General features: G+C 41.0%; 1 protein-coding gene across 3 annotated transcripts in view; it reads left to right on the top strand.

Annotated features, from left to right (window-relative positions):
• LOC103349133 (uncharacterized) overlaps positions 1–25,316 on the top strand; it is a 54,385-nt gene that overhangs the window by 6,844 nt on the left and 22,225 nt on the right. The gene's annotated exons all lie outside the window — the stretch shown is intronic.

Here is a 25,316-nt window from a genome sequence, read left to right as displayed (position 1 = left end):
TAGGTACTTATTTATCCACTACCAGAATCCATCGGAAAGTTTTGTAGATAGTTTAAGGCTTGGTTTAGTTCCATTTGAGATCCATATATTGAAAACGTTGCCTATCTATGCTGCACACGGGTGCCAACTTCGCCCTAAGTAAAATTCATGTGACTTGGTTTCTGAACTGTTTTGCTTCATATTTTTCAGTTTTTGCACCAATATTGCTCTATCTCAGTTCAGGTATGTTAGCTCTTATTCAAAACTGGGCTATTGTTGGCCTTTGCATTTCCATGTAACTTTTAGAACAGATTTTAAGATTCTAAAAATTCTTTAAAAGCCCTTTGTAAATCCTTTTAATTAAGATTGCTATAGCTCTCTAGAACAATTTAGGGAGAATTGACATCTTTACAGTTTTTGTACTTTTTAAAACAGATTTCTTTATTTGAAAGGCAGAATACAGAGAGAGAGGGAGAGGGAGAGAGAGGGAGAGAGAGGGAGAGAGAGGGAGAGAGAGAGAGGGAGAGAGAGGGAGAGAGAGAGAGGGAGAGAGAGGGAGTGAAAAAGAGAATCTTCCATCTACTGGTTCACTCCCCAATGGCTGCAATAGCTAAGGCTTGGCCAGGCTGAAGTCAGGGGCCTGGAATTCCATCCTGGTCTCCCACAAGATTTGCAAGGACCCAAGTACTCAGGCCATCTTCTGCTGCCTTCCTAGGCACATTAATGGAACAGCCAGGAGTTGCTTAACCCACTGCGCCGCAATGCAGCCCCATTGTTAACACTTCTAACTCGTGAACCTAATGTCCCTCCATTAATTTTGCTGGCTAATTTCAGTAATATCTCAGTTTTCTACATGTTTATTATTACAGTTCCTACATTCTTCTTACAGTTCCTACCGTCTTCCCTTGTACCGCCTCTGGAAAGGGTAACTGTGTGCCGTGACCTCAGTGCCCCGTGTGTTGAGGACAGGCCAAGCCCTCTGTCATTCGTGAGGTCCATACTCAAATGAGAATGTTTGTAGTGCTCCCTTTCTTTGGAGGCAGGGCAAAATAGCACATGAGCAAATGCCGCAATTCCTTCTGGTTGTTGTTACTGGAATGTAATAAGAGGACACGAGGCAGGAGTTCTGCAGTATTAAAGAATGGTGATCAGTCAGATAGCGATCTGCCTGTAATCAGTCCAGCTGCCTGCAAAGTTGACTCACGACCTCAGTGGACTTATCACCCCGGGTATTTGCAGAGCCACATTGTATTTCCATGTTGTGCGTGTGCACTGAAGTGTTTCTGTATACTAACTTCCTAGTTGACATGTCCTTTTGTTCATTATCAGCCTCCAATTTCACATTCCAGTCAGTTGTCAGGAGTGGCCAGACGACCATCATATGCATGCCTGCGGCTCTGCTGTTCAATGCACTTTTAAAACAATGTCTGCCGTTCCTGCGTGGACATCGTCTGCTGGCAGGTACACCTATCGCTGTCAAACAAAGCCCCCTGTTGACAAAATTTGTCTGCGTTTATTTACTTGACATGAAAGGGGGCTTTCCTTGCATCACAGGGCTTGCTTTTTAAGGAAATTCTGCCTTTACCTTTGGGACACACAGGAGTTAAAGAGGCTGGCTACAGCCTGATGACAAGATACTGTCTGAGGGATTTATTAATAAGAGTTTGCAGTTGCTTTTGCTATAAACCTTTTCTGTCACATTCCAAGAAGCTGGGTTGACTCCGTCCTGCTTTGTGCCTCCCCATACCTGGATCAGCTATCTTAGTGCGGGCTGTTGGCTACAGCTGTTAACCCCCATGTGTTTCCTCACTTAACTATAAACATGCCACAGGCAGGGACCATATCGTGTTGATCGATATATCTCAGCACCTAGCGAGGCTCCTGGCATCAAGTGAGTACTTGATAAATTGTTGCTGAATGAATGAATCAGTCACGTGCTCTGAGCCTGAGCATGCACAGTCAAGGAGAAAGAAGGGGTTGAGGCTTTAACCTCATGATTCAGATACAGGATTATCAAGGTAATCTTAATTAATTAATTAATTAGTCTTAATGAAGCCTAGCGTAGTGCTGGAGACAGATGTCTTAAATAATGTTTTTGATACCCCAAGTACAACTCCCACATTCCTACCTTCCATCATCAGAATGTTTCAATTAGGATCTATCCCACATTCTCCCCTTGAACAATTTGGCCCCTTATTTAATTCCTTGTTTTTAAATTGCAATTGAGAACATGTCTGTAACAAAGACAACAGCAGATTTTAAGTTGCAAGTGTAGAAGTTGTTTAGCCTCTGTTTTTTAAGTTTCTTCTCTGTAAAGTGCAATTTATAATTGAATTAAAACATGATATATACTTTTATAAAATGAATGGAATACTTAAAGACTAGTTATTTGGTCTGGAGTTGTGGCACAGTGGGTTAAGCCGCTGCCTGCAATTCTGGCATCCCATGTAGGCACCGGTTCCAGTCCCAGCTGCTCCACTTCCAGTCCAGCTCCCTGCCAATGCACCTGGGAAGGCATCAGAAGCTGGTCCAAGTGTTTGGGGCCCTGCCACCCACCTGGGAGCCTGGATGGATGCATTCTAAAAAGGTCACATTCTTTTTCTGTCAATGTTCTTACTGTGAATGATGTAACAACTTTTACTCTAAGAATTCCCTGGATCTGGAACAGTGAATCTTCAGAAGGTGTATCAATTAGTCCCTTCCCAAAAGCTTCATTTGATCACAAAACAGGGTTTTGAGACATGGGCAGCTGAATGGTGACTTAAATATTGTGTTAAACTTCTGCTATGGACTGAATCACGTCTACCCCCAAATTCATATGCTGAAGCCTTAGCTACCAGTATGGCTGCATTTGGAGACGGGACATTTAAGGAAACAACTGAGATGAAGTGGGATCATATGGTGGGGCCCTGATCCAATGAGTGTTCTTAAAGAGACAGAGAGAGAGAGAGAGAGAGAGAGAGAGATGCACACACACAAAACTAACAGACACCAGACAGCATGTCTCTCTGTTCACACTCTGAAGAAAGGCCACGTGCACACGCACAGAGCAGCCCTCACCAGAAATCAAGCCCTGTGACACCTTGATCTTGGGCTGTCCAACCTCCAGAACTATGAGAAAATAAATCTCTGCTGTTTAAACCACCTGGTCTGTGGTATTTTGTTAATAACAACTTGGGTTAACTAATTTAATTTCTAACTGTTTGATATTTTACACTGACTATTTTTTCATTACTTTTATCACACAAAAAGCTAATAATTGTAACTCCCACCCATTGATAACTGCTCCTAATCACTCCAAATATAAAGGTTTTCATTCTGGAGCAGATACTTCCTTTGTCATCCTCAATTAATGCTGGTTCCTTTTAGAAGTACAGAGGAACTTATTGGCAAAAAATGTGAGCTTTAGTCCTTTTTCTTTTACCAGCTTTTTCCAGCTGCTGAAGTGGATTGAACTGAGGAGCGTAATCTGGGAGCCATAGGCAGGGAGCTTTGAGGAAGACCGACTGATGCTTAACCATTTGAGTCAGATTGTGTGTCACCATAGGCTTTTCATTGGCTGCTCCATGGCTGTGCTCCATGGCTGCAGACTTTGTGGTAGATTAAAGACTGAGGCAGTTTTTGTTTCTCCCTCATTGATAACTGAGGTCTAGTAATTCAACCCTTGAATCTGGGTTGGCCTTAGTGACTTGCATGACCAATCTCATACATAAGGGTCACTCTGAGACTAGGGCATAAGAAGCTTTGCAGCTTCTTCCCTGGGTCTCTTGGTCTCTGGGAGGCTTGAACTGCTGTGGCAGAACGGCAATGACTCTGAGAGTACTTATTTTAGAGAAACACTGTGAAATGTAGTGCAATGGATTCAAGCCTCCTGGCCATCCCTGCCAAGATGCGAGGCATGAGCACAATGCATCTTGGCTCCTCCAAAGTGGCTCATCTGCCAGCAGCACATCACCCAGCACCCTCTGCTGTAACACATGGGACAGAAGAATCACCCTGCTGAGCCCTGCCCAACTCATGACATAAATTTCTTGTATTAAACCACTGAATTTTAGGATAGTTTTTATACAGCTCTAGATAACTAGAGATCTTTCATCTGGATATCAGGATCCAGAGCTATTATAATTAACCAAACAAGCCAATCTATTCGCAAGTTTACTATGTTAAAGATTCCTTAGTTCCTTTTAACCCTGAAGAGTCAGATGTCTATATCAAATACAAGTGGAAAAGTTTGTGGGAAGAGATTTCTCTCAGTACAAAGAAAATGGCCTGCTGGATGCAGGGATTCTGTAGTTTGGGGGTCATCTGTTTCTGAAATTTGACAATTTGTTGGGGGAAAAAGGAGAAGAGATAGCCAGGAGCCCTCTGCATGGCTAGGACCATGCTATGGTAATCCTTTGTGGTTCCCAGTAATGACCCTTAATTTTCAACCCTGAAAAATAATTAGCTGCTTTTAGTCACTGCCTAGAAAAAGTGTTCTGTTTTCTAGATTTCCTAGGTGTAGCCAGTCAAGCTCAAGCTTTTGTTTTCCACAAGAAAAGTGACAAACTTTCCATGCATGTATGTCAGTTTTCATCTGTGTGATTATAGCTTAAGGGAAATTCTTGAAAAGCTAAATCATCCAAATTTATGGTATATTATCTCAATGAAAAAGAAAAACACACCTAAATATAATATATTGTATTCCTTGGTAATATTGGGTAATTGTTGGTAGGATTCAGGAGTCATTCAACTTACTCTTGCTTTTGAAGCTATGTTGAGGATTGCATTTTTAAGTTTTTGAACTCTTAATTTTAGTTTTTAAATTTTTGAAGTACATGTGGATTGAGTTTCTTCACTTGACTCAGAAAATAATCTGTTATTTGACTTCGGGCCAATTGTGCATCGAATGATACTGTGAAAGAAAAGTGAAGAACAGAAGCAGAAGACATGGTTAGAGGATCCAACACTTGACCAGAATCTCACGTGTAACAGTGTGCTTCCCTGACGTTTGTTTGATGGGGTTCCATCCTCTGTGCTTTAGCCATGGGCTTTTTGCTTTCATCTCCTTTTGAGAATATGTTGCTTAAGGAAACTATTAGTAATGTCTGCAGAGATGGATTAATAAATTCCATTGCTGACTGGACTCTACTCAATCTGATGAATCAGTGGTTTTGTGGTTTCTGAAATCAACAGAGCCCATCAATTAAAATACATGCTGCAATTAATGTTTTAATTATGCACACTCTGAAGAGGACACTACCACAGAGAATAAGCAGCATGTGTTTAAAAAGGCAGGTAGGAACAGCACATATAAGGAACACTGAACTGGGAATCGGTTGCGCTATCTCCACATTCCATATTTGCTTCATAACCGTTGCCAGCGTAACCTGTGGAGCCTCAGTCTGCACATGTGGGAAATGTGATAATAATAATACCTCTCCTAACGAATGCCTAAGGTTGTGAAGATCAGAATGAAATGAGGCAATGCAAATAGATGGTAAAATGTTACTTTTCAGATAAAACATCTGTTAGCTCGCCAAAACCAGAATAGAGACAGAGGTGAACCTGGTAGTCCTGGGGCCGGGGGGCAGATGGCTGGACCTGAGGACTGGGTGTGAGGGTTCTCTTGGATGGAACTGGCCAGAACTGTTACTGCTATCTTTTTCCCTCAGGATATTTGTTTCTAGTTTAGGTCACATTGTCGGGATTGTATACTCTGCCTCCTCCACATTCACTTTCATTCTCAACACCCTTCCCTTTCGCTGGTTCCAGGGTATTGATTGTCAGCTGTTAGAGTGAATGGTCCTGTCATGGGAGTAAGCGTTACTGCCTCTTTATTAACATATAATTTCATCGCATGCAATTCACCCTCTTAAGGCGTATAATTCAATTGTTTTGGCATATCCACCAAACTGGATAATTTTCACTGTGATCAAGTTTGGAACTTTTTTATTCCTACACAAAAGAAGCCCATACCTTTTGGCAGCTACTCCCCAGTATCCTCCAGCTGTGCCCCCTCCACTCAGCCCCGGGCAACCACTAATCTGCTTCTGTTTCTGTGGATTTGCCTGTCCTGGAGATTTCACACAAACGCAACTCAGCTACGCAATGTGTGGTCTTTGGCAAGAGGCTTCTTTCACTCAGCACAGTGCTTTCAGGGTTCATCCGTGTTGTAGCCTGCACCAATGGTTTGTTCAGTTTGATTGGTGAATAATATTCCATTGTGTGAAATGCATATTTTATTTGTCCAATCATGAAGTGATGGCCATTTGTAATGCTTCCACAATTTGGCTGTGATGAATGATGTGGTAATGACCATTCATGAAGAAATTTATTTTGATTTTGATTTTCTCAGGTATATGCCTAGGAGTACAATTGCTTTGTGATAGGGTAACTCTGTGTTGAACATTTAGATGAACTCTTTATTTGTAAAATGACAAGGATAATAGCTGTCTTGGCTAACCAATGAACTATTTTCTAAAGCAATTGTGTCTATGTAAATGGCTATCAGCAGTGTTTGCAGATTCCAATTTTTCCACATTCCCACTGGATTGCAGTTCTACACATACATGCTCATATAAACTTATTATAAAGCTTGGCTTACATGATGATGAAGGTCAAGAAGTCCCCCTGTTTGTCATCTGCAAGCTAGAGAACCAGGAAAGTCAATGTTGTTCAGTCTGAGTGCAAAGACCTGAGAACCAAAGAGTCAATGGGTGAATCCCAGTTCGCGTCTGAAGACCTGAGAATGAGGAGCAGCCACATCTTAGGGCTGCCGAAGGTCCCAGCTGAGAGAGGGGGGATTTGCCTTTCCGTCACCGCCCTTGTGCTTTATTTGGGCCCTCAACAGATTGGATGATGCCCACCCACATTGCTGAGGACAATCTTCTGTACTCAGGGTGCTGATTCAGTGCCAGTCTCTTCTGGACGTAGTCTCACAGACTCATCTAGAAATTCTGTGTCACTGGCTCTCTAGCTGTCCCTTAGCCCGGTCATGTTGATTGATAAAATTAGCCGCAGCATTCAGTAACACTTGCTATTACATATTTTTTTTAATCCTAACCATCCTACTTTGTGAGAAGTATCTCATTGTGGTTTTGATTTGTGTTTACATGGTACGGAATGCTGTTGAGCTTTTTCTTGTGCTGTGGGATCTGTGTACCTTCTTCAGAGGAATGTCTTTTAGATTCTTTGTTCATTGTAATTGAGTTATTTATCTTCACTCTTGAGTTGTAAGAGTTCTTTTTGGAATAGAATTTCCATGTTAACTTTAGGATCAGGCTGTCAATATTTATTAAAAGCCAGCTGGGGTTTTCATACCTATCTCGTTTTCATATGTTAAATCAATTCAAAAAATATTGCCATCCTAGAAATATTGTGTTATTTGAAACATGAAAATAGGATATATTTTCATTTATTTAGGTCTTCTTTCATTCTTCCAATCGTGTTTTATAGTTTCAGTGTATAAGTTCTGTATTTATCTTGTTAAGTTTATTCTTAAGTATCTTATTTGGTATTTTTGTAAATGTGATTTTTTAAATTTCATTTTTGTGTTATTAATGTATAGAAATATGATAGACTTTTTACATTGATCCTACAACCTTGCTGAATTTTAAATTAAAATTAAAATTGAATTACAAATAAATTTAAAAATTACAATAATTTTTAAACACTCATGGTTTTAGTGGGTTCCTTAGGATTTCCTGTATCCAAGTTCATGTCATCTTTTAAAGCACAGAGGTTGTGATAGAGAAGTAGCGAGCTCCCATCTGCTAGTTCACGCCCCAAATGCCTATAATGTCCTCCAGCTGGGGCTGAAGCTGGGCGCTAGGAGCTCCATCCAGGTCTCCAGTAGGAATCCAACCACTTGAGCCAACACTGCTGCCTCCTAGGGTCCACATAAGCAGGAAGCTGGAATCAAGAGTCAGATATAGGAATCAAGCCTAGGCACTCCAATATAGGACATGAACATCTGGATTGGTGGCTTAACCAGTAGGCCAAAGAGGAAAAAAAAAAAAGCACTTAACTTTATTACTAGTTACTTATGTTGAGATTCACAGAGATTTCTTTGACTAGAATTAAAGATTAGCCTTAGGAGCCTATTTATCCTCTAATAAAATAAAATAAAGGAAAGGATTTGGGGTTGTTAGAGAATGTTTTGGGGAGGCCATCATTTGTACTAACCAAACCAGAATGGAGTTAATCAAACAAAATACAAAATGATCCAGTTTTCTCATACACAGAAGATTCATGGTAATCAATCAAAAGGGTCATCTACCTAAGTCAGCATAAGGAAATAACCATGTGTTAGCCCTGTATGACAATTAACTTTGAAATGACTCTAGGAAAAGTCAGTTAGATCTTTAAACTGATTTTTTGTCATTTTTGTTCTTAAAATATTTTTGGAATTATTTAGTTTCATTTTATTTGAAAGTGGAGAGAGAGAGAGAGAGAATCAGAATCTTCCATCCACTGATTCACTCTTATGTTATCATAAAACCCAAGAGTCTGGAATTCAATCAGTGTCTCCTACGTGGGTGGCAGGAACTCAAGTATTTGAGCCAGTATTTGCTACCTACAAGGTGCGTTAGCAGGAGGGTAGATTGGAAGCTGAAGTAGCCAGAACTTGAACCAGATATTCCAATATGGCATGCAGGCATTCCAAGCTGGGACCACAATGCCCACCCTCTTTTGTTTGTTTGTTTGTTTTTCACAGACTTGAAGTTACTGGTAGGTAAAGAGATATGGGTCAAGTAATGGAAGATAATGGCTACTTAATGAAGGTTGATTTATGCATGCCCTTCTTGTTGATTGTCAATCTGCATTGAGGACTGTAGCTCTTGTCTGTCTGGCAAAAGAGGCACCTTCTTCAAAGGACAATGCACACCTTCCCTCTAGGCTGAAAGAGAACTCCTCATCCATCTGCTGAGTCTTAATAGTCTGTATTTGGAGGTTATTTTGGGTGGGATATTCTGATCCCTTTCAGAGAAAGTTCAGAGAGGTTAGAGAAACAATGAACCCTAAGCAAATGGTGAACCCGTTTCTAACATTACGCAAGTTTGATGAATATTGCAGGTACATTCAGTGGAAATTAATGGTCTGTATCAGCAGTGACATCACATCAATGTTGCTTTGCTCAGAGTGTGTCAACATTAAGCAGATAAATTTTACTCCTTTCTTTCTAATATTGATGACTTTTACTTGTTTTTCCTAATTGCTCTGGCTAAAACCTTCAGTATGTAATGTTGAACAAAAGTTTTCAGTGGTTCACTGTTAGGTATGATATTACCTCTGTGTATTTCATAGATGCCCTTTGTCAGGTTGAGAAAGTTATCTTCTACATCTAGTTTATTTGTATTTTTTTTCAAAATGGTGATGAAATGTTGAATTTTGTCATTATTTTCTGCTTCTATTGAGATAATCATGTGGCTTTTCTCTTTTATTCTGTTGACATGATGTATTAAATCGATTGCAGAGCCAACCTTGCATTCCTGGACAAATCTCAAATGGTCATCCTTTTTGTGTGTGACGAGATTCAATTTTTCCAATGTTTTGTGGAAGGCTTTTGTGTGTCAAGTCATAAAAAAAATAGGTCTACAGTCTTCTCTTCTTGTGATGTCTTTGGTTTGGTGTCAGGGTAATACTGGCCTCATTACAACAAGTTGGAATGTAGGTTCTCCTCTTCTGTTTTTTTTGAAGATTGAAAAATTGGTGTTAATTCTTTGTTACATTTTTGGTGGAATTCAATGGTGAGAAAATTTTCACCTAGGTTTTTCTTTGTAGGAAATTTTAAAATCATGGTGTTATTAAATTTTATGTATTCCCTTGGTGTTATTGAGTGAGATTAATAGTTAAATTGGTGAACCTTGAGTAAAGCAAGTTGCCCTCCACAAGGTGGATGGGCTTCATGAAATCACCTGAAGGCCTGAGTAGAACCAAAAGATTAGCTTCTTGAGCAAGAGGAACATTTTCTCGCAGCGTCTTCAGAGTCTTCCTGCTCTATTGCTCTCTTGGGTTGCCAGTGTGCTGGACTACACTGCAGACTTGGGGTTTGCCAACCTCCATAGTCCTTATGATAAGTCTTCTCTCTATACATACACACATCCTCCTGTTTTGACAGTTTATATCTTTCTGAGACTTTCTCCAATTCATCTATGTTGTCTAATTTGCTGACAACAATTTTCATGATTTTCCTTTAAATTATTTTACATTTTATAATCTATTACTAACATTAAGTTGACAGTAATTATCTTTTTAAGATATATGTATTTATTTATTTGAAAGAAACAGATTAAGGGAGAGAGAGATCAACCATTTGGATTCACTCCCCTAATGGTCCTATTAGTTAGGGTTATGCCAGGATGAAGCCAGGAGACTGGAACTCATCCAGGTCTCCCGTATGGGTGGCAGGGGCCCAAGCACTTGGGCCTTCCTCTGTTGCTTTCGCAGGCAAATTAACAGGAAGCTGGATCAGAAGTGGAGCACTCTGATTCAGGATGCCAGCATCACAAGCAACCACTTAACCCTTGCGCCACACTGCTGCCCCACCAGGAGTAATTTTTTCTTTTTTTCTTTATTTTTGTAGTTTTAGCCTTCTATTTTTTCTCCTTAATCAGTTTTGTTGATCTTGGAAACTGACTTTTGGCTATGTTGATAGTATCTGTTATTTCGTAGCCTCTATTTCAATAATTTACCTTTTTAATTGGATTTCCTCTCTTGAGATTATGTTTCTTACCTTTTCTGGTGTCTTAAGGTAGAAAGTTGGGTTATTGGTTTGACACCTTCTTAATATGGGATTTTAAAGCTGTACATCTCTCTAAGCGTAATTTTAACTGTAGGTAATGTTTTTGTATATCCTGTTTTCATTTTTCTGTATTGTAGAGTATATTCTAATCTCTTCTGCAAGCTCTTATTTAGGAGCATGTTGCTTAACTTCCACTTTTTTGTGTGTGTGAATTTCCAAAATTTCCTTTGGTTACTGATTCCCAATTTTGCTTCCTGTGGGCTGAGAGCAAACTTTATATGGTTTTAATCCTGTACATTTTATTGTGGTTTGGTTTTATGACCTAATATATGTTTTATCCTGGAGAATGTTTCAAGTGCACCTGAGATTAACATGTTCTCTGCTGTTATAAGTGTAATGTTCTATAGATGTCTATTATATGAGAGAGAGAGAGAGTGAGAGAAGAAGGAAGAGGAGGGGGTGGGATGGGGAGAGGGAGAAGGAGGAGGAGGAAAGAGTGCAAGAGAGCTCCCATCTGCAAGTTCACTCCCCAAATGCCCCCAAACAGCCAGAGCTGGGCCAGACTGAAGCTGGGAACTCAATCTAGGTCCTCTATATGGGTTACATGGAGACGCAACTACTTGAGCCGTCATCGGCTGCCTCTCAAGGTGCACAACAGGAAGAAGCTGGAATCAGCACATGGAACCAGAACTTGAACGTAGGCACTTTGATATGGGATGTGGGTACCCAAGCCAGCAGCTTAACTGCTAGGTTAGATGCTCTCCCTGAACATATTTGTAATAGCTGCTTTGACGTCTCTGTTTGCCGAATCTGAATCGAGAGCCTTTCACGGGGAATTTCTGTTGCCTGCTTCCCCCTCCTCCCAGCCGTACGTATGAATATGCTTTTCTGCTTCTTTGTATGCCTTATAAATTTATTGTTGAAAATTGAACACTTCGGATAATGTGTTGTAGCAACGCTGGCTGCTGATTCTTCACCTCTTCTTTGGGAACTGTTGTTGCTTCTTTGTTTATGACTTGGCAGGACTACGTTTGTGAAATTTATTTTACCTGCAGCGTGAAGTTTCTGATACCACTCCTCTGAGAACACAACTTTGGCAGGCACACAGTCAGCCTGGGATGCACTGATTTCAGCCCTGTCTCTTTCCCTGATCCTCTGCTAAGCTGTTTCCTTCTGTTGGTATCACATCCAGATGCTAAAGTCTACTGTTTGCTGGCTGATAGCTCAATTGTTTTTGACAAACCTGGAGGCTGTGTGCTAACTGGGAGGAAGGAAAGGGAAGGGTAGTGCAGTTGTAGTTGTGCACATCTACCTCCACGGCTGAGTAAATCATTCAGACATTTCCAATTAATGGGGAGAGAGATTAGAAAAATAAGAAGTAAAAGAGAGGACAGTTCCCATGGCATGGAAAAATGCAGAGAGGAAACACCGATCTTATTATATGGGACAGGGAATTCTGCTTGCAGATTAAAAATAATATGAATGCATGTATTGAGAATTAACTCAAGAAGGAATATTTGCCTGTGAAAAGTTGACATATAATTTATAAATGCTACAATAACCTAAATTATTAGTTAGTGCAATTATTTTCTTGGAGCTTATGTAATTTATCAGTGTCCTTGGAATTATAAGGAATCCACAAGGATACTATTCCAAAATTAGAGCTAGATTTTAAATCTACCTCTGCTCATTTGTTCATTGTGCTTAAAGCATATTGTAAACATCAAGGAACTATGTGATTTAAAACATTATTGAGCTTCTTCACTTAAAAAAGAGAAAGATAGATTTAATTTGGTAATCTGTAATCATATTTTTCAAACCTGAAAATCCTACTATACTAAATGATACAGTTGAGGTAATAATTCTTTCATTAATTCAGCAAATGTTTATTGACTGTCTACTGTCTGAAGTTCTGTGTTAGGGACAGTGACTATTCTAGACGTAATTTCTGCCCCCATGGAAGAGACAGATGTTTAGATACATGGGGTGCTATGGAAATGTAGGTCAAGATTTGCTAACCAACCTTGATTGAATGAAGAAAATTGAAAATCAAGGAAGATTTTTCTGAAGAAATGAAACTGATGCTTGTTTTAGTTTGCTCCTGTTGCTATAATCAAATTCCACAGACTGGGCAACTTAGAAATAAGAGAAATTTATTTCTTAGAGTTCTGAAGGCTGGGAAGTGCAAATTCATGGTGCTGCAAGATCTGGCATCTGGTGAGGGCTCACTCTCTGCTGTTAAGATGGTGCCCTATTGCTGTGCTCATGCGAGGCAGGGGGGTGAAAGGGCCAAAGGGACAAGCTTGCTCCCTCCAGCCCTTCTATGAAGGCAGGAACCCCATCAAGAATGATGGAGCCCACTTTCCAAAGGCCCACCTCTGAATACCAATACCTAGGGGTTTAGTTTCCAATATGAGAATTTTGGAGGGGTACCTCCATTCAAAACATAGCAATGCTGAAACCTGAAGGATTAACTGGAAAGAGAGTCGAATAGGGAGTAGTGTGGGAAGAAAGTTCTAGAAAGTGAAAACACATTCAAAGCCCTTAGGGACAAGATGTTTGAGAAAGTCATAGATATGTAGTACAGAAAGAATTCAGGGTAGAAAAATGAATAGAAGTGAGGTTGGAAGGGAAGGAAAAGAGATCATAGAGTTGCCTATGTCAGCTGCTCCTGAGACTGGTACTTCACGTAAGGACAATAGCCAGTTCTCCAAGTTTAATCAGATTTGCCTTTAAAAAGATGCCTCTGGTGACAACGGAGGTCCCGCAAGTATCCAGATGGGTGTGGAAGGATGATAAGAAAAGGATGTTGGAAAGATTTATAGAAAAATTGCCAATAATTTGGATGGAGGAAGTTAATTAAATAGTGAATTAATTAAGATTATGTGCTTAAAATGATTTAATACAACTTATGAAAGTGCTTACAGCTTAACTGGACACAATGTATTTACATGCTTTCTAAAACAAAAACAAAGCAAAATAATAATTTTAAACCTAGCAGTCAGGAGTAAGAATAGTTCTTGAAATGAAATCCCCAAATTCCTGTTCTTTTGGGAAGGGATGGCAAATTTGCAAAATTAAGGCATATTTATGATTATCACAAGAACAAAGGAGCAAGAAAACCATTTGCAGAGATTTTTTTTTCAGAATAATATAGTTTTTTTAGATCTCAACTTACATTCTAAGGTATGTAAGAAACACAACTCTCCTTTGTTTTCTGTGAATGAACTTAATCTTGTCTCTGATCCAGCCAGGTTGGCAGATTATTTACCATCAGGTGTTCTGAGGGTCTTTTAAAATCTGGAGGATCGTCTAGGGCACTGTTCAACCATTTCAAGCCTCTTTGGTTTTCATGCTGTGTCTACACTTAGGAGTTCCGTGAAGGATGGAAGCTGGGTACCTGTCCTTTCAGGAAATCAGAAACCACACTAGGTTTTTCACATAGAAGGGACTTGGTACAGAATTTGTTGCACAGGTGATGAAGGAGTCAGAGTTAACAAGGTCAAGAAGTAAAGAGTGATACTAAATACAGGGAGCCAGTACCAGCCCTAGTACTAGAAAAACCAGTGATAGGTGGAGTGAGGGACTGGGATGCATTGAAGCAGGGTGTCCTGGGGCTCAGACCTGGAAGCAACCTAAAGATGAGATCAGAGTCAAAGAAGGCTGACAAGCTTGGATATATGAAAGCAAGACCTGACCTCAGGAGGAGAAGCCACAAAAAGGAGAACGAGTTTTGAGTTCCAAGGATGGCTTAAAGAGCAGGTTGGGTGTAGCAGTAAGGAATTGGCCAAATAACTCAGGACTAAGCCAGGAACAGGGAGAAGGTACTCAGCTTAGCCAAAGGGCCCTGGAAAAGATCAGGGAGAAATAGGGAAACTTGGATTTTTTTCCTCTTTGCTTGGCCTTCGTGTCACCTAAAATTATAAATTTAATTAGAGGAGGGGGGATGCACTGTCTACAAACCATGTGTAGCTTAATGAGCGTTTGGGAATTAGAAAGCATTTTTAAAAAATTGTATTGTGTACATCCAGAGGAAAGCGCCGTGTCGCAGGGCTTGGGGGCGTGCAGCAGGATTCCCATGGCATGAGGTACAGGGGGTGTCTGATGTGCAGAATGTTCACAGCCTCCCCCATGGAGAGAGCTTTGTGTTGTGCTTGATTAGAGAATGCGACGGCACATCTGGCTGTCGATGAGAATGGCTTGGAAGCTTTTGGCTTCTCTGCAAAGTATTGTGAGAAATCCTGCTGCCATATGTAATAAGTTTTGTTATGATAATTGTGACATCTGAACCAATTATCTTTCTTGTAGTTTTCTACATGGGTACATGTTTGCTTCTTTGCATGTTAAATACCTAAAAGTTTAGGACCAAAAAAACCAGATGTGTCTACTCAAACCATTGTTCACTTTTTCTAGCATCTAGAAGGGTCCACTTAGCCTCATCTCTTTCCAGTCCTTTAACTTGAAGCTTAGGCAACTTACTTTTGCCAGGAGGTTAGCTCAGTTCCAGAATCTATGACCAATCCCTTTCTCAGGATGGCAGATATTAAAAGCTATTTTATTTTTGCTTGTGATTCTACACTGATTTTGATTTTCAGTGACAATTATAGCATAATAATAAAATAACCATCTATTATTAACAGTAAGTTTGTGGGGCCAGTGCCATGGTGCAGTAGGTTAATCCTCTGCCTGAGGTGCCAGCATCCCATATGGGTGCCAGTTCAAGACCCGGCTGCTCCACTTTGGATCCAGCTCTCTTCTGTGGCCTGGGAAAGCAGTAGAAGATGGCCCAAGTGCTTGGGCCCCTGCACCCACGTGGGAGACCAGGAAGGAGCACCTGGCTCCTGGCTTCAGATTGACACAGCTCCGGCCATTGTGGCCATTTGGGGAGTGAACCAATGGAAGAAAGACCTTTCTCTCTGTCTCTCCCTTTCACTGTCTGCAACTCTAACTCTCAAATAAAATAAATTTAAAAATCTTAAAAAAATCAGTAAGTTTGTTTCCCATGCCCCCAACAACTCCACACGTTGAAACCCTAATCTCTAATGTGATGATATTTGGAGATAGGGCTTTTGGGAGATAATTAGATCTGGATGAAGTCACGAGGGTGGGATTAGTGCCTGTATAAAAAGAGACCAGTTTGATTGCTCTCTGCCCTGTAATCATACAGCAAGAAGGTGTCCATCTATAAGCGGGAAGAAAACACTAACTCCGGGCACAGACTCCGGCAGCACCTAGGTCTTGGATTTCTCAGCCTCCAGACCTGTAAAGAATTGATGTGTGCTGTTTAGGCCCCCTGATCTATAATATTTTGTTAAAGCAGCCCGAGCTAAGACACTGCCACATGCTGATCAGAAGTATAACTCATCATGGATTCCACTGAAGGAAAGCACACCAAGATGTTTTCCTTTATTGCATTGCAGAGTAATGAAGGGTGAGAAGAGAAAAGATTTTTAAAATGTATTAGACAGGCTTTGTAAAGTGAACTTCCCCAAAATAACTTCCTTTGACAGTCCCATGAGTTCTAGTAATGGCTATCTGCAGATCTTTGTTATTCCCAAGAACTTTCTCTATGAATCGAAACCCAGCTTCTCCCCTAAAGCCAGGCCTGCTATTTTGAGTAAGGTAAGGTGTGTTTCTTTTTCTTCTTTAGCAAGAAGAGAATAGGTCAGTGTTGTGGCACGGTGGATTAAGCCACTGCTTATGATGCCAGCATCCCATGTCTGAGTGCTGGTTTGAGTCCCAGCTACTTGACTCTTGATCCAGCTTCCTGCTAATATTCCTGGGAAGGCAATGAAATATGGCCTAAATGCTTTAGCCCCTGCCACCCATGTTGGAGAACAGGATGGAGTTCCTGGCTCCTGGCTTCCGCCTGGTCCAGATCTGGCTATTACAGACATTTAGGGGATGAACCAGTGGATGGAAGATTTCTCCCTTTCTCTCTCTCTCTCTCTTTCTCTCTCCCCCCCATTCTTCCTCTCAAATAAATAAATGTTTTTAAGAGAAAATGATAATTCACTTATTAATGACAAAGTAGCAGTTGTAATTTATTTCTACTTATTTTAGGGCATGTATATTAGCATTATTATATGTAATTGAGAGAAAGTTGTGAGATCTGTGCTGAAAGTGGAATTTGAATTAGCTTGTTTAATTCTCATAACTGCTCTAGTGAGTATATACCCTTTTTTAAATATTTATTTCATATATTTGAAAGAAAAAGTAAAAGACATACACACGTACACACACCAAGAGAGTGGGGTGGGGGCGGGGGAGAGAGAGAGAAAGAGAGAGAGATCTTCTATCCACTGGTTTACTCCCCAAATGGTTGCAGTGGTCTGGGTCAGGCCAAAGCCAGGAGCCTGGAACTTTATCCAAGTCTGCCACAAGGGTGGCCAAAGTCCAAGTACTTGGGCTGTCTTCCATTGCCTTCCCAGGCACATTAGCAGGGAGACAGATTGGAAGTGGAGCAGCTGGACTCCACTGGCGCTCATATGGTATGCCAATGTTGCAGACAATGGCTTAAGCCACTGTACCACAATGCTGGCTCCAGGAGTACATACTCTTTCTTGTTTATCCATTTGCTTCTTTATTATTTCCTTTTTCATTTTAAGCATAAAGAGATACAGATTTGAGAGCTTTCAAAAATTTTAAGAGATAGGAAGATATTCATGGTTCATATACATATGAACCATACATATGATATATGTTTATATATCCTAGCTCTAATTTCACCAGAGTCTTGGCAATGAGATAATGAGCTACAATACTTATTCTTTTTTTAATGAAAAGATTACTTTTTTAATGTACAAAAGATGTATTTACAAGTTATTCCTGTTTTAAGTCCTTTGACAGAACAGTTGGTCAGGGTTCAGACATACAGACAGACTCTTAGGGTACAAGCAAACAACGAATGGGGAGATGCTCCTTTTTCCTGGCACATACTTCTCTATGTAGGTGACATCAGGCCTTAGATAGGGAACCTGATGACCCTTTCTTCCTAGTGAGTGCACACAGGATCTCAGAAACAGAAGGTATAGTTGTCCACATCGCCATGCCTTAGCTTTGAATGTCACCCAAAGGCCTATGTGTTAAAGGCTTGGTGCCCAGGGTGGTAGAACCTCTCTTTGGAAGGTAGGTCTAGTCGGAGATCCTTGGGTCACAGGGTAGTTCCCATGAGCTCTCTTGGGTTCTCACCAGAGGGTTTGGGTTCACCTACTCTGCTTCCTGGCTTACCACGTGGTCCTTCACGTGTATGTCTTCTGCCATCTGCTGTGGGCCCATGTCTATATCACGCTGCTTGGACTTTGAAACTATAAATGTGTGAGCTAAAAAGATTTTTTCTAATTTTTTTTTACTTTATTAAAATACTGAGTTTATTTCACATGTATATTTGTCTCCCCACCGTTTCCATGTCCGACCACTGCTACTACTGTGTCCTAGCAGAACATTCCACATATACTTAAAACCAAGCAAAAGGCGAAGTTCCATCTATAAAAACAAAACAGGCACTTTAGACAACACATTCTTGGCAATGGACCCTGGACAACGTTTATCAAACATGGTAGGAAAAGTTCTCACTCTGCATTATAAAAAGGACAGCCAGGTATCAGCTGTTACAGAAATGAAATAAGATGGAAAACTTTAACAAACTGTTTAAACTACTTTTGTTTTTACTTACTTACTTATTTTTTTTATTTGACAGGTAGAGTTATAGACAGAGAGAGAGAGACAGAGAGAAAGGTCTTCCTTCTGTTGGTTCACCCCAAAAATGGCTGCCACGGCCGGTGCTGCGCCGATCCAAAGCCAGGAGCCGGGTGCTTCTTCCTGGTCTCCCATGCGGGTGCAGGGCCCAAGCACTTGGGTCGTCCTCCACTACCTTCCCGAGCCACAGCAGAGAGCTGGACCGGAGAAGGAGTAACCAGGACTAGAACCCAGCGCCCACATGGGATGGCGGCGCTGCAGACAGAGGATTAACCAAGTGAGCCACGGCTCCAATCCATAAACTGCTTTCTTAAAGAGACTTCATTCACTGCCACAGATCTTCAATAGCCTCCTGGTCCGTCATCTGGGAGAATTCTTCACATAATGGATGAAATTGACTTCCACTTTGGGAAGAGAACCACCTTTTTCTATCCTTGCTTGCATTTTTGCTTTAATGTCTTCTACAGAACTAAGTCTTTTTGGCATTTGAGGAGTATTTTTTCCTGTTTTTTTTTTTTTTTTTTTTTAAGTATTCTCGATCTTTTGATCTTGGCGTTGATGGTTTTGAGTCTTTCCCATTCTGGTTTGATTCTTGTGCATTTTTGGCTGAGGTATCTCATATGGATTTCTTCACTGGAGCTTTTTCTTCAGTTTCCTCCTCATCAAAATCGTCTTTACAAATTTGCTGCCTTGGGTATTTCAAAAACTAATTCACATATTTAGCATCACATGGTAAACATCACAACTTTCTTTAATGTACTCTATGGCTACCACCCTGAGGTCTTAAAAAACATTAACACAGACCTAATGCTGCTATGCCATAAGGGATGATGTTTATAGCCACACCATGCACATGGGCTGTTGTGTGGAGGGTTACCTGGAAGGCTAGAATGAGAATTAGTAGGCCAGGGACAGAGCCATCTCACATTCTATCCACGAAGGTTCAGGGTGATTCTTTAGAAACTGTATAGGTGTATGTGGGCAAGCCACAGGTAGGAACACCTAGTGAAGGGGTTAAACTTTAACCTTGTAGCTAATATGTGTTCTCCTTGTTCATTCAGCTCTTGAGTTCATTGCCAACAAGTTGTCTGGGGAGAAGCGTGGTTGTTCAGAAGCTAGTTGGCACAGTTGCAAAGCTGGAGGCATGCCAGAAACCCATTCTATGGTGATGCTGAGGGGAGACTCTGAGCGTGGTTGGAGAAGCGGCCGCCACATTTGCCCTTGTGCTTCTGTCCCCCTAATGATGACCCCAAAATGGTCACCTGCCCCACACTTCCTGCCAGCACTATTGGGTTCTGTGTCTATCTTGAAAGATTCTCAAAAGCATTGATTAGGGGGCTGGCATTGTGGTGCCGTGAGTTAAGCTGCACCTGTGACACTGGCATCCTATGTGGGCACTGGTTTTGGTCCTGGCTGCTCCACTTCCTATCTAGCTCCTTGCTAATGGCGTGGGAAGAGCAGAGGAGGGTAGCCTAGGTGTTTGGGCCCCTGCCACCCTTGTGGGAGACCCAGATGAAGCTCCTGGTTCCTGTCTTCCACCTGGGCCAGCCCTGGCCATTGAGGCCATTTGGGAGTGAACCAACTGATGGAAGATCTCTCTCTTTCTGTCTTCTCTTTCTCTAACTCTGCCTTTCAAGTAGATAAATAAATACTTTTTTTTTTTAACAAAAAAGAGCATTGATTGGGGCTGCTGCTGTGGCATAGTGGGTAAAGCAGCCACCTGCGGTGCCGGCATCCCATATGGGCGCCGGTTCGAGTCCCGGCTGCTCTACCTCCAATCCAGCTCTCTGCTATGGCCTGGGGAAGCAATAGAATATGGCCCAAGTCCTTGGGCCCCTGTACCCACGTGGGAGACCTGGAAGAAACTCCTGACTCCTGGCTTCGGATTGGCACAGCTCCAGCTGTTGCCGCCAATTGGGGAGTGAACCAGCGGATGGAAGACCTATCTGTCTCTGCCCCCCCCCCCCCCGTGTGTGTGTAACTCTGACTTTCAAATAAATAGAAAAAGAGCATTGATTATTGTTTTAGCTTTCATTCTTGTTATGAAAATCTTTAAATTTAAACAAAAACAGAGATAATAGTATGATGAACCCATCACCCAGCTTCAGTAATTATCAACATTCTATCATCTTTCTTTTTTTTTAGAAAAAAAAAATCTTACTTTTTTTCTATTCTACCTTAAAACAAGCCCAAGAGAGCATGTAATTTCACTAGTCATACTTCAGGATGTATCTCCAATGGACATAGGCTTGTTTTCCCCCCAGATGATCTGCATATTTGGGCACATCCAACAAGATTAATAATTATTATTCAGTATAATCTGATTTCAAGTCTATATACACTTTTTTCCTCAAAAGATATTTTTCTTAAACTTCTCAAACCAGAATCCAAACAAGCCCCACTCATTTTCTATAATTGCTATGTCTCTTGACCTAAACAGCTTCTTCCTTGCTTTTAATTGCTTCTTTATTTTAACGTTGCTTATTTCTGAGTGGGTTGTTTAGAGAGAATTGGGGCTGGAGATGCAAATCCAGTAGATTGATGAAATAAATGAGTTCTTTTCTTATTATGTATTTTGTATCATTAAATATATATGAAATAAAATTATTTTTCCTTGTTATTGTGCCCTTGGACAACATGAGAATTCCCACTTCAAGTAGACTTCAATTACTATTGCTGTATTAATTTTTGTTTGCTTTTTGCACCCTTGAGTGGGCATGAACCATGCTCTATTAATTTTGAAACCCAACAATAGCTACTTGTAAGATTTTTTTTTTTTTTTTTGCTTTCTACAAACAAGTTCTGGTATGGTGGATTAGATACATTTTCAAGTTTATAACCTTTTTCTCAATTTCCATGTAGGTCTGTTTTTAAAAAAATCATAAGCTGACGCTGTGGCATAGTAGGTCAAGCCTCTGCCTGTAACACCAGCATCCCGTATGGGCACCGGTTTGAGTTCCAGCTGCTCCTCTTCCAATCCTGCTCTCTGCTAATGGCCTGGGAAGGCAGTGGAAGATGGCTGAAGTGCTTGGGCCTCTACACCCATGTGGGATACCTAGAAGAAGCTCCTAGCTTCTTGCCCCTAGTTCCTGGCTTCAGATCAGTTCAGCTCTGGCTGTTGTGGCCATTTGGGTAGTGAACCAGTGAATGGAAGACCTTTCTTTCCATCTCTCCCACTCTCTGTCTGTTACCCTGCCTCTCAAATAAATAAATCTTTTAAAAATTATATACAGTTTAATCTTGTTATATATTACATTTTGCTATATTAGCTCTGACTTTTATGTTTTCCTAATTTTATGACACTGAATTCTCTCTTTAGATTTTCAGCAAATGAGAATGCAAAGCAAAGGTCTCTTAAACACCACACGTATAAATATATCAAATGGAACTCCCACTGAACTAATAATGTATTTGGGTTTGATATGAAGAAATGAAGTTCTTTAGGAGTCATTTGTATATGGTTATAGAACATGCCTATCATCTGCAGAGCCCAAAATCTGGGGCCAGCATTGTGATGAAATGTGTTAAAGCACTACCTGCAATGCTGGCATCCCATATGGGTGCCAGTTCAAGTCCTAGCTGCTCCATTTCTGATCCAATGTTGCAGTGGATTCGTTCTGAGATGGGGAGTGTGGTGAGGGCAAGAGGTGCGGAGTCACCACACAGACCCCGGGAGCCGGGTGAAAGCAGGCCAGAGGTGAGCAGCCTGCAGACTCATTTATTTCGGTTAGTACAGCAGCTTAAATAGCCAAGGCAGTCAATCCGGTCAAGGTGTGGTCTATGCCCTAACCAATCACAGCCTGTTGCCAGGCAGATTCTGAAGCCATTCAATCACAGCCTGTTGCCAGGCAGTTTCCTTTGCCAGCAGCCATCTTGGTATGGCCTTCTCATTCCACCACAATCCAACTCCCTGCTAATGCAACTGGGAAAGCAGTGGAAGATGGCCCAAGTCCTTGGGCCCCTGCACCCACGTGGGAGACCAGGAAGAAGCTCCTGGCTCCTGCCATTCAACCAGGCCCAGTCCTGGACATTTTGGCCATTTGGGGAGTGAACCAGTGGATGGAGGATCTCTCTATCTCTCTCTCCCTCTCTCTCTCTGAAACTCTGCCTTTCAAATAAATAATTCTTTTTTAAAAAAATCCTCTCTTGCCAACTCTTCACCACTGTCAAGCAAGCATGACTGTTTTTATTCCAGTGCCTATTATGTATGTGTACCCTCACTTTCATAGCCAGGATCTATCTCTAATGCAGTTAGTATTTATTTTATTTCATCTGAGAAGTTTTCAGGCCACAGACTTTCCCTTCTATGATAAGCAGTGACATTATCCAGCAAAGTAATGAACACAACACAACAGCTGGGATGTTGGACTTCCGCACAGTTGGCCTTCATTAGGTCAAACTGAATCGAACAAGCGACACTAGTGTGTATCCTGTGTATTTGCTGCGAGGAAAGCACATGTCAAGCATGTCTGAACTTTGCTGTGTACAGGGAATAAAGCAGGGAGAGGGAAGTGCGATTGAGAAGCATCTCTCTCTGGAGTTCTCTTCTCTACCTGTTCTCCACACGTTTCTGGTCTGTTTGGGCAAAGGGATTTAACCTGCATCCAAGCAAGGGCAGTGCTATTGAAAACTGACGAAATGCTGTTTGTGACAAATGCATTCATCCTGTGGGAGAGGGCCAAGGGGAGGACGTGAATAAGGGAGGGCTGAGAAGCAAAACAGAGAAGGCCCAAGAGAGACTACATGGGAATAACGAGAAATCCAGTGAAGGGCAAGAAATCCATTGGAGACAAGGAACGTGGGGGACAGCGGGGCCCAAGCACTGTGTTGCTGAGTTTTAGGAGGAGTGACTTAAACACCCCTTGACAAAGTTGAGAAATTGCAAATGTTAGGTTTGAATAAAAGGCGATTTTTGCTAAAATCAGAGCAGGCATTCCTCTATCTTGTTCTATTTTAAAGGTCACTGTGTTAGCACACCTTTTCACTATTCTACTTTAAAGAATGTCCGCTAGCATTTTCATTGGTTACAAGGGCATTTAGTTTCACAGATATTTATAAATGTAGACTTGACCAGCTTTTATAATTACCATTCAGACCAAATAATTTACAGAAACTTAAAAGTTAAAAAGTTAAAGTGAAATAAAACAAAATACTACAAGTGCCTTTTCACTGTTTCACGTTATACTCATGCATCTCTGCCTTTTGTTAGACACACACACGCGCACGCATGTACCCTAGTGTACAGGTGAATCATTTTCATACTTGCTAATGTTATCTTACAGTCTTGGAATTGTGTCCATGAACTGTATTGAACCTGTTAAAAACTAGTTGAAAATGGCCAGCGCCATGGCTCACTAGGCTAATCCTCCGCCTTGCTGCACTGGCATACCGGGTTCTAGTCCCGGTCGGGACGCCGGATTCTGTCCTGGTTGCCCCTCTTCCAGGCCAGCTCTCTGCTGTGGTCCGGGAGTGCAGTGGAGGATGGCCCAAGTGCTTGGTCCTTGCACCCCATGGGAGACCAGGAGAAGCACCTGGCTCCTGCCATCGGATCAGCGCAGTGCACCAGCCGCAGCGCACCAGCCACGGTGGCCATTGGAGGGTGAACCAACGGCAAAGGAAGACCTTTCTCTCTGTCTCTCTCTCTCACTGTCCACTCTGCCTGTCAAAAACAAAAACAAAAACAAAAACAAAAACAAACAAACAAAAAAAACTGGTTGAAAATGAAAAAAATGAAAAATAAAAAGCTTCATTTTGCACTGTTTTAAAGAATGTAGGTTATTATTTAGAAATCTTCTCTTCTTTAGGTATAATCCATGGTTTCTTCTTTATGTAAAAGCTACATAATAATTTATATAAATTACAAGTTAGATTTGAACATTTTAAACTTAACCAAGGCTATACAGTTCAGTTATGCATTCTTGAGCTATTCATAAGCCAGTTTCCAATACTCTTGTGTTATAGAAGGATTAAATTAAAGCTTTGCAGTAGATTAGGTTTCATTGTGTTATTGTATTTACACATCGGGTTGGTCTATCATGCATTTCCTTCATACTATCTTATAAACTGATTAGGACATAACTCCTTCTCTATTGTGTTCGTTAAGAGCCCACCAAGTATGGATTTAAGAAGCAAAATTAAATACCCAATATCCCTGGCTTAGAAAATCATTGGTTCTCAATTGCTGCATTGTAATTCTGTCTATAGATCTACCCACCTACATTGAGCTTTAAAAAGAAAATGCAATTAAATACACAGATTGCCATGAACAAGGAATTGTATTTGACCAATGGTAATGAGTAAACTTCCCCCAATCCTGACCCTAGATAGACCCATCTTTGAGCTTTACTGTGGAAAGACTTGGATGATATGCTTATGTCTTAATGCAATACGTAATATATAAGAATATTCACAGATCAGTTGACGTTTATTTCGGCTTTAAGAAGCTGAGCCTTTGTGTCCTAAAATTATAGGCACATAATCCTTGAATCTGCTGTGTGGCAAAAAAAAAAAAAAAAAAAAAAAAAAAGAGGTTGAGCATGCTCTTTTTGTTTGCTGAAGACTCAATATGCAATATGAGAGCTAAATGTTTAGTTTTTTATTAAGCAATAAATGTCATTCACATGATAATAGCCTTTACCAGTTAGCAGCCTCTGGCTTTCCTGTTTAAGAAATACAGACTAGATGAACTGGTTAAATCCAGCAACAGGTAAGGGGCTTTGACAGCTCCTCCTGCCCTGTTGAGGACTTGTCTGTATCTACCAGACCGAGCTCACACACCAGCTGAGAGCTGCCTGTGCACAGAAATGGGCACCGGTGAAGGTTTGGGTGTGTAGGAAAATACGCGTGTGAATTGGCTGGATTTTTACCAGTCCTGGGTGTTTTCATTTGCAAGCAATGAGAAGGGAGAGTTCAA

This window comes from Oryctolagus cuniculus, chromosome 9 (genome assembly GCF_964237555.1).
Source record: "Oryctolagus cuniculus chromosome 9, mOryCun1.1, whole genome shotgun sequence".
NCBI lineage: Eukaryota > Metazoa > Chordata > Mammalia > Lagomorpha > Leporidae > Oryctolagus > Oryctolagus cuniculus.
The sequence above is the reverse complement of the archived record's forward strand: the minus strand, read 5'-3'. Positions and strand labels throughout refer to the sequence as shown.